Source organism: Dipodomys spectabilis, unplaced genomic scaffold, assembly GCF_019054845.1.
Source record: "Dipodomys spectabilis isolate Male_0828 unplaced genomic scaffold, ASM1905484v1 ptg000239l, whole genome shotgun sequence".
NCBI classification, from domain to species: Eukaryota; Metazoa; Chordata; class Mammalia; order Rodentia; family Heteromyidae; genus Dipodomys; species Dipodomys spectabilis.
In genome coordinates, this window is record NW_024870916.1 from 3,426,841 (window position 1) to 3,435,882 (window position 9,042).

Sequence of the window (9,042 nt, forward strand, 5' to 3'; positions counted from 1 at the left end):
CCTACAACAACAACAATAAAAAAAAAAAAAACAGAAACAAACAAACAAACCTGACTTAGTGGTCTGGGAATGTGCCTTAGAGGTAGAGTACTTTGCATATATGAAACCCTGGGCTTGATTTCTCAGGACCACATCACTAGAAAAAAGCCTGAAGTGGCTCTGTGGCTCAAGTGGGAGAGGGCTATCCTTGTATAAGAGAAACTAGGTACAGTGCTCAGGTCCTGAGTTCAACCTCCAGGACTGGTGTATGCACACATGCGCACATGTGTGTATGAGCGTGTGCACGCGCACACACACACACACACACACACACACACACAGAGACCAGAAGTGAAGCTGTACGTGCATGTGCGTGTGCTAGAGAAAAACAGAAACATGAATATGCTTCTAGTGTGTTCTAGATACTTAAGGGTGTAGACAAAAAAAAACATTCATAATAATTAGGTCATTTTATAGGCAAAAGGAGCAATGCAGAGAGTATGAGGATAGCTCCAGCTTTCGGTCCTCTCATCCTGAAACAGTAAATTCACTGCAGCTCAATGCAAAGTGACAAAGCTGGCAGGTTCTGTGGACATTTGCTCCCAAATCCTGGGACACTCATTTCTCACTTTTGGCTTCAAACCTGTGACCAGAGGAGAAGATGAGGAGAGAAAATCCTTCTCAGAGAAAGCACCTGTAAGAACATTGGGGTAGTTTACTTATAAATTCAAACCATTGGAATGACCCTGTTAAGAAGTCAGGTTGTCCAGATTAAAAAATGAAGAAGAAAAGAAAGGCAGGTGCCAAGGGCTGCTGACTGTAATCCTAGCTCCTGAGGAGGCTGAGATGTAGAGAACCTTAGTTTGAATCCAGCCAGCATAGGAAAGTCCCTGACATTGTTATTTCTGAGAGATCACAGAAAAACCCAGAAGTAAGGCTTGAATTCAAGGTTAATGCAATACCCTTGAGTAAAAGGAGCTCAGAGAGTATGCCTAGGCTCACAGTTCAACCCCAGGACCTGCAGCAATGATGGACCTATGATGCCTCTCCCAGGATTCTGGAAGCTTGGGAAATCCAAGCATATGTCTGGTATCACGATGCTTCCTGTCATATGAGTCTGGTGAAGCTCATCAGGTTTTGAAATGTTTCACTTCTCTTAGTTGTGCCCTGGGTGGCTAGGTTTTGGGGTTGAACACAGGGACTAGGTGCTGACCATAGGCTCAAAGCAGAAGCCCGTGTGTGTGTGTGCGCGCACACACACACACACACACACACACACACACACAGAGACTAGAAGTGAAGCTGTGGCACAAAATGGTAAAGCTCTGGGCTTCTGCTCTGAGCTCATGGTCTCAAGATTTAGACTAAGGATTTCTGTGGAGCACCTCCTTGGCGAATCCTTGAGGAAAGCCGTTTGAAGCCTCCTCAGGAGATTGCCGTTCAAAGCCAGCCCAAGTAGGAATGTCTTTGAGACTCTTATCTCCAAAAACCAACAGAAAACCAAAAGTGAAGCAGTGGCCCAGAGGGTAGAGCTCCAGCTTTGAGAGAGAAAGCCGAGCAGGAAAAACAGGCCAGACCAGGCAAGAAAGTTTGGAAGGTGCTTATGTCCAATTAATGACCAGATGGCTTGAAGTGGAGCTGTGAGGGTGGTAGAGCCTCACACTTGAGCAAAACAGCTGAGGAACGCATCGGGCTTTGAGATTAAGCCCTGGGATGGCCACAAAATAAAGAAGAGAATACCAAGTTATGTATCAGTGCCTTACCTGCTTATGTGTGTATATTACCACCCTCAGTGCAAACAGACCATATTCAATGCTTCTGCTTTATTTACTGATTTATTTTTCAGATATACTCGTTGCACATACTGCATCATTCTTTTCATTTCAAGCCCATGGCTTTTCTCTTCCAGGGTAGCAGACCTGTGTCTTTATATGATGCACACTTAAGCTCTCAAGAGCCTTTATTTACATTTTATTATGAGGCCAAGGCAGGGACAGTGACAAATCAGGCAGGGGAAGAAAAGTGTTCATAGAAATAGCCAGTATGCAGAATTAAACTTGGAGACGTAAAATGGTAGCATACTTATGTAAAAACTACAATGAAGAAAAAGATGAGGGTGCTGGGTATTTGGATTAGTGAGAGAGTGCTTCCCTAGCATACAAGAGCCCTGGGTTCGATTCCTCAGTAGCACACAGAAAAAAGCCAGAATTGGTGCTGTGGCTCAAGTAGCAGAGAGCTAGAAACAGTGCCCAGGCCTTGAGTTCATCCCAAGAACTGGTAAGAGATCGCTAGCTACATAGGTAAGTAGGAAGGAAGGTAGGTAGATAGGTGGATAGATAGATCTTGGACGTCAGGAGGAAAGAAGGGAATACTTCCCAGTGTGAGGCCTTCTGCAGGGAGCCAGGCCACCACATTGCCTTCACACAACCACAGAGCAGGAAGACTGTCTCTGTCCCACTTCTCAGGCAGCGGAAGGCCCAAGAGCCAAGAGGGCAGAGCCAGGTTCTAACTCAGGTGCTTAGAGACAAAAGAGAAAGGGCCCTGCCTCCCCTTGGACTGGGAATTTGCATTAATGATGTGCAGAATGAAGGAAGGAGAATGGATTGGCAGATGTAGAAGAATGGTCTTTAAATCTGACAGATGGACAGTCAAAATCCCATTCCTTAAGGCAGAGAGCAGGGTTTTTCTTCCCTGTTCCTCCCCTCTCCCCCTCTAAACTGGCTCTCTATTGTTAACCTAAAGATAGCCTGAGGCTCCCTTCACCTGAGAGAGGAAGGTTAATTAGTCATTGTTTGAAGAGGCTGAGAAAGGCCTGACCCTGGTGTAACTCTAACAAATGTTTCAGGGTTCCCCCCTTTGCTGGCTGTGCCTGGAATGCATGAAGTGCTTTTGCAGCTGACTTCCCTGTTGATTATGTACATTCTGCCTCCTAATCCTGCAAGCCTAGGTCTCTTCACCTAGCATGTCTTTTGAAACTGTTTTTGGTCCTTCAAATACAATGTTACACAGGAGTTCTTCCTGCTAACAGGGCTAGGGCTTGGATCCTGAAAACTTCATTTGAACCCAGGATGGGTCAAAAATGTTTCTTTTCTGCTTCTATAGGTCAAGAATTCTAAGAACATTTAGAGTGCAAGTAACTTCTCATCACCAAGAGAAACACAGGAAGCTCTTGAACATCTGACCTTTCCAAAGTGGAAGTTAGATTGTCCTAGACTTTCCTGCCCTAGCTGGCTTCACCCTGTGATCCTCAGATCTCAGCCTCCTGAGCTAGATGATGGGTGTGAGCCACCACTGTTCTGCTGGGTTCAGAAGTGTAATGATATCGACAATACAAGTCAACTGCTCATCACAAAGGGCTTGGGGAGCATATTATGTCTTTCAACATTTGACCTTTCAGAACCCCGTAGGACACAAGGTTATAATGCTAGAGTCTGAGAGGCTGGGCATATGGATCTCCTACACTTGAACCTTGAGCTCTGATTTCAATTCTGCTATGTATCAGCGTTCATTTTCCAGAGAATGTTCTCCTAATTAGCAAATAGAAAAAGTACTTTGATTAACCCTTACTTTTTTCCAGTTGTGTGAATTGAATCAAGTCTAGGGACTTTTCCTGAGCAAGGCAAACACTGTACCACTTGATCCACAGCGCCACGTGGGTTTTTTGGCTTTCCTTGTCTAGGCTGACTTTGAACGGTGGTCTTCAGATCTCAGCCTCCAGAGAAGCTAGAATTCCAAGTGTGAGCCACTGGCATCTGGCCTATTGTTTTTGACAGTCTTGGGGCTTCTTTTCCTCAAGGCTAGTGCTCTACCACTTGAGCCCCTCCACAGCTTCTGGCTTTTTCTGAGTATGTGGCAATGAGGATTCAAACCCTGGCATTCATGCAAGCTGAGTGAGCTCTATACCACTAAGCCACATTTCTTGCCCCACCCTTCCAATTTTATCCCTCAACTTGCCTATCCTCAAGAAAAGGCTTCTGACTATAAATCATCTAAAGAGATCACTATAGTAAGGTATCCAAAGGTAAAACACAGCTCATACTTGAGTGAGACTCTAAACATGTGAAGACTATGACAAGTGCCTCCATTTAATTATGTATCATGTTTCAACACTTAATAAAATATTAATGAAAAATGAGTTAATGTCCTAAATTATTGTGTATAATTTTATAATGTATGTTCAAAATGTAATAAATATTATGTGTATAATAATAAAACAATAAATTAATGAATCAAATAAAAATAAAATACAAAATCAAAATCAATAGTAATCATAATATGTAATAAACATACATATGTAAGTATATATCATATATTACACATGTACAGAAATAGTTTTTCCATTGCAGGGCCTTCATTCAAGCCCTGGGAACTCTAGCCTGAATTTCTTTTCCTCAAGGACAGTGAGATTTGCCTTCACCTATGGTACAAAAGAGTTACCTGGACAGTGAAATCAAATCCCAGCAATAGCAGAAATACTGGCACCAGTTCCAAGACTGAGACTTAATTTTTTAAATGGAAGCAGTTATGTTTATTCAGTTTCATACTGAGCATTAAACAAAAATGCAGTGGCGAATTTTGTACAGCTATTCAGACATCCTTCCTTTACCCATAAAGTGCTTCTCTGAGAACTATATTGTTTCATTTTTTGTACATTTTTATTGTAAAAATGTTGTACAGAGGGGTTACAGTTACATGAGCAAGGTAATGAGTACATTTCCTATTGAGCATTGTTGCTTCCTCCTTTGTTTTCCCCCTACCAAACCTTCTCTACCATCTCCACAACTACTCGCACTGCCCAGGTCAGTGACTTATTTTTTTTTTTATTTTTGGCTTGGCACAGGGTTTGAATTCAAGTAGTGACAACACTGCACCTTCCCACACATTGCTACAGATTTATGAAGACCCTGAGTTCAAATCCTAGGCTAGGAAAGAAAACTGGCAGAAATTCCAAACAAGTGAGCTTTATTTTTTTTAATTTAATTAATTAATTTTTATTTGTTTTTTTTTTTTTTTGGCCAACAATGGGGCTTGAACTCATGTCATGGAAGTCTGCCTTAGCTTCCATCACCCTAGGCTGGGGTGCAGCATTTGGACCCATATTCGATTGGGGGATCCTAGGCCCAGAGGGACTGCAGGAAGAAAAAAAAAAAGCTGGAAAGCACAAAAAGTGGTGAGCTGCAGAGGGCTGGAGGGTTTTAGGATTTTTTTCTTTGCAAGGTGACTATCCTGGGTCTTAATTACCTGGTTGCAAAGTGGAGCTGACCTGCCATTGCTGAAAGCTGGCGGGCTATCAGGGAAACCATAGGCCAACCTGTCAACATAGGCTCTTGGTTCAAACCCGGTCCTGACACATAACAATGGTAGAAGAATGCAAGGGACTTGTTCCTATGCATATGAATGCCAATTGAAAGAGTAGTTCATGCACAAGTTGAGTCTAAAATTGGATGCAATAATCCTAGGTTGCTGATTGATCTCAATAGTTTATTAAGCATGAAAAGAATAATATTCCTTTAATGGTGGAATAATAAATACCTAAGTGTTGGTAGGAACGTAGTAGGTGTCATTCAGTCATAGATGGCTCTGGCACTGTTTACCAATGTTTATTTATTTGTATACCACTGTCTGCCTATCTATTTATCGCTGTTTTGGCCAAACCTGGGGCACAAACTAGCGCCTAGTAACCAACTGACAGCTTCATTGGCTAGAGGATGCCATGCTCACACTCACCCATTCATGAATTCGGCCTGCTAGGCCCTGCGTTCAGATCCTAGCAATACCAGGCATGATGGAGAACACATCTACAAATCTAGATGCTATGTGATAAGATGTAAACAATATAATCAATGGTATAGGTGTCATCAGAGTAAATAAAATATATGGTAAATAAATGAATAAAACAAGAAATAAAATAAATAACCACACCAAACATGATATGGACTGAACATCCATATGATGAATAAGAGCTTGAGGCTTTTGCATACATACATACAAACATACACATACACACAGAGGCACTTATATGTGCACACAAAAATACACAAATGAAACAACTCTTAGAATATGTAGAAAAGTTTAAAAATAGCAATAGAAAATATGTCTTTAGTAAGAATTAAGAGATGAATTTTAGTATTAGAAAGTCCTCATGAACTTTCTTCAAAAAAGTTTGAGACTATTATATAGGTAGGGACGAGAGATAGTAAGAGAGTCAATTAATTATTATTAAAGGGATCGAATGAATCAGAGATCCCAGCAGGTGCATCTGAAAATGATCATATCCTGTGTCAAATGTTAGAAGATCTTCTAAAATAGTACATAAACACTCTTAGCAGTCTGTCTAGTGGATAATATCATTGGAGAAGTTCAGAAATGCTAGTCTATGTCTAGATTAAATAAACCAACAAACATGGCAGGGCAATGTGATACAAACCTGGAATTCTAGCACTCAGACTAAGGCAGGAGATTAGAGAGTGGAATTAAATAGTGATACATTTCCTGGACCAGGTAGTATAATTTTGTCTAATAAAACAAACCAAACAACAAGAAAGGAATACACAATTAGAAGTTTGGGCTAATTTTGTTATTATGTTTTGAGAAGTCAAGTTTCCTATTGAAATGCAGCTCGTATATAATCTTCAGTTTTGTTTTAAATACTCTCTTCATTACAGAACATTCCTAGATTCAAAATGGCTCATGATTCCCACCCAAAATTTGAAAAAGTAAGTAAGCATCATTCTGTTGGATTCCAAAGAAATGAGGAAGGATTACAAAATCTTAAGCCTAGAGAAATTTCAAAGTTCATCTAAAGCAGGACTTTGTAGATCTTGCTAAATTAGAATTTAGAGTTAACATAAATATTTTAGATTCGCTTGTAATTTCATATTTTATAGGATACTACAAAATTCTTTTTGAGTAGAGGGTTTAATTGACAAATTCACAAATGATTCTGGCATTCTATTTGCCTAGAATATGCTTTCAAGAGAGTTATAATTAGATCTTAGTTAATAGAAAATTCCAACCATTCATGTATAAAATGATAATGTAAATAATCTAGACAGAGTTGCCAACAAATCGATATTAATTTATAAATATAGAAAAATTGCAATTTTGAGGGTTTTGTATAACATTGTATGAAGAGAATAATTGTGTGACTTCTTCTTTCTTCTACCTATATGTAACAGAGGAAGCAATTTCCTTAATTACGTGCCTCTGTATACAATGAGAAAAATGCTACATTTGGGGTTATTGGTTTGTCCTAGGGCTTGAAATCTGGGCCTGGAAACTGTCTCTGAGCCTGTTTATGCTCAAGGCTCGTGCGCTACCACTTCAATCTCAGTGCCACTTGTGTCTGACTTTTTCTGAGTTTATTGGATATTTGAAACATAATCTTCTGACCTTAGCATCCTAAATATCTGTGATAGTTTAAAAAAGTATAAATATAAATAACATTTGCAAGTGTTCTGATCTCAAGAATCTCACTGGGGGAAAAATGATGCAACCCAGTTAATTGTAGTATTCTTTCCAGAACAAGGAGAGAATCACATTAACAGAGGTGTAGTATTTTTTTTCACAATAGAGATAAGCTATTCATGATGTGAATTAAGGGAATATTAAGGTGCACTTTACAAGTTGGAAATTATTGGACTAGGATGACTTTATGGCATAAATCTTTGGATTGATGATTCATAGAAATTATAGCTTACTCTGATAAAATTTGCTTACTTTTGAAGAATTAATTACAGATGCTTCATAATTTTATCCTCTACCAGAATGTGGCTATTTTTCTGTTGACTTCTCAATCTGTAACACTCCATTGGAAACTGCATCTATTGCAAAATTACTTAACATGCAAACAGGTACTGTTTTGAATCACTCAGGTATGGAATGTTCAGAATTTGAAAATGAGTAGTTATTAGTCATAGGAATTTTGAGGAACACATATATTCTGTCCTCTTAACAACTCATTTACTTTTAAAAGTTATGGGTTTTCATAGAATTAAACTATATTCGGTTTTAGTATGAGAAAGTACTAAATTTTTCCTTTTTTCAAAATATTGTCAAGTTTATTGTGAAAATAGTGTCTAGTTGGATAACATTCAAGTTGATGACTCTGATAAAAAAGTAGTAATCAATTCAAATTAGATGCCAAATAGTATTGATTTTTAAAAAGTTACTACATAAAATATTTACTATAACAATACAGTGAAATTATTTTTTATGTAGCTTATTTTTTAATTTAATTTTATTGTCAAATTGGTGAACAATGGGTTACAGTAATTGTAAGGTAGTGAAAACATAACTTTTCAAACTTTTTACCCCCTCTTTCATTTTTCTTATAGTTTTCTTTCACCTCAATACTCCTCACAAGTTTTAATGTACATTTCCAACATATTGTCTTATGAGTATTGTTATTGCATTGGCTTGCCCTTTGTCCTTTGTCTTGCCATTTTGTTATTCCTCTTCCCTTCCCTAATTAAGGTAAGTGTATACACAATACACAGGGCACAAAATCAAATACAGCCGATGCCAAGCCATAGGTGGAAAACCCAAAGAAAATAGAAATCATATAGTACATTATAAACAACTGCAAAAAAATCTCTGTTTCCATACCTTGGAGTTCATTTTGCTCAGCATCAGCTTATATGTTCATATATACACATAAAGCCACTGGAAAATAATAGTTGCATGGACACTATATCATATAAACAACATGTTACTGTTTTTGATGGAAAAGGTTGAATTAGGATTGGGGAAAACGTGATTCTGATAAAGGAATTTCAAAAGAGTTTAAAAATTATGACAGGTATATTTTAATTGTTCAAATTTTTAACAAATTAGCCTATTAAGAAAATTGCCTGGGAAAATAGGCTTTCATGCCAAGAAAGCTATGGAGACCTAGTTGAGAAAGAGCAATGTGGGTAAAGATAGCTCATTTTCACACTAAACAAACTTTAGAAACCTTACTGTAAATCCTGTAGGTTCCCTTGAGAATTGTCCTTACCCAGGAAATATACTCTCACTGTGTGAAATTCAAAGTTCTTAAGAAAACTAAGACATCAAATTTTG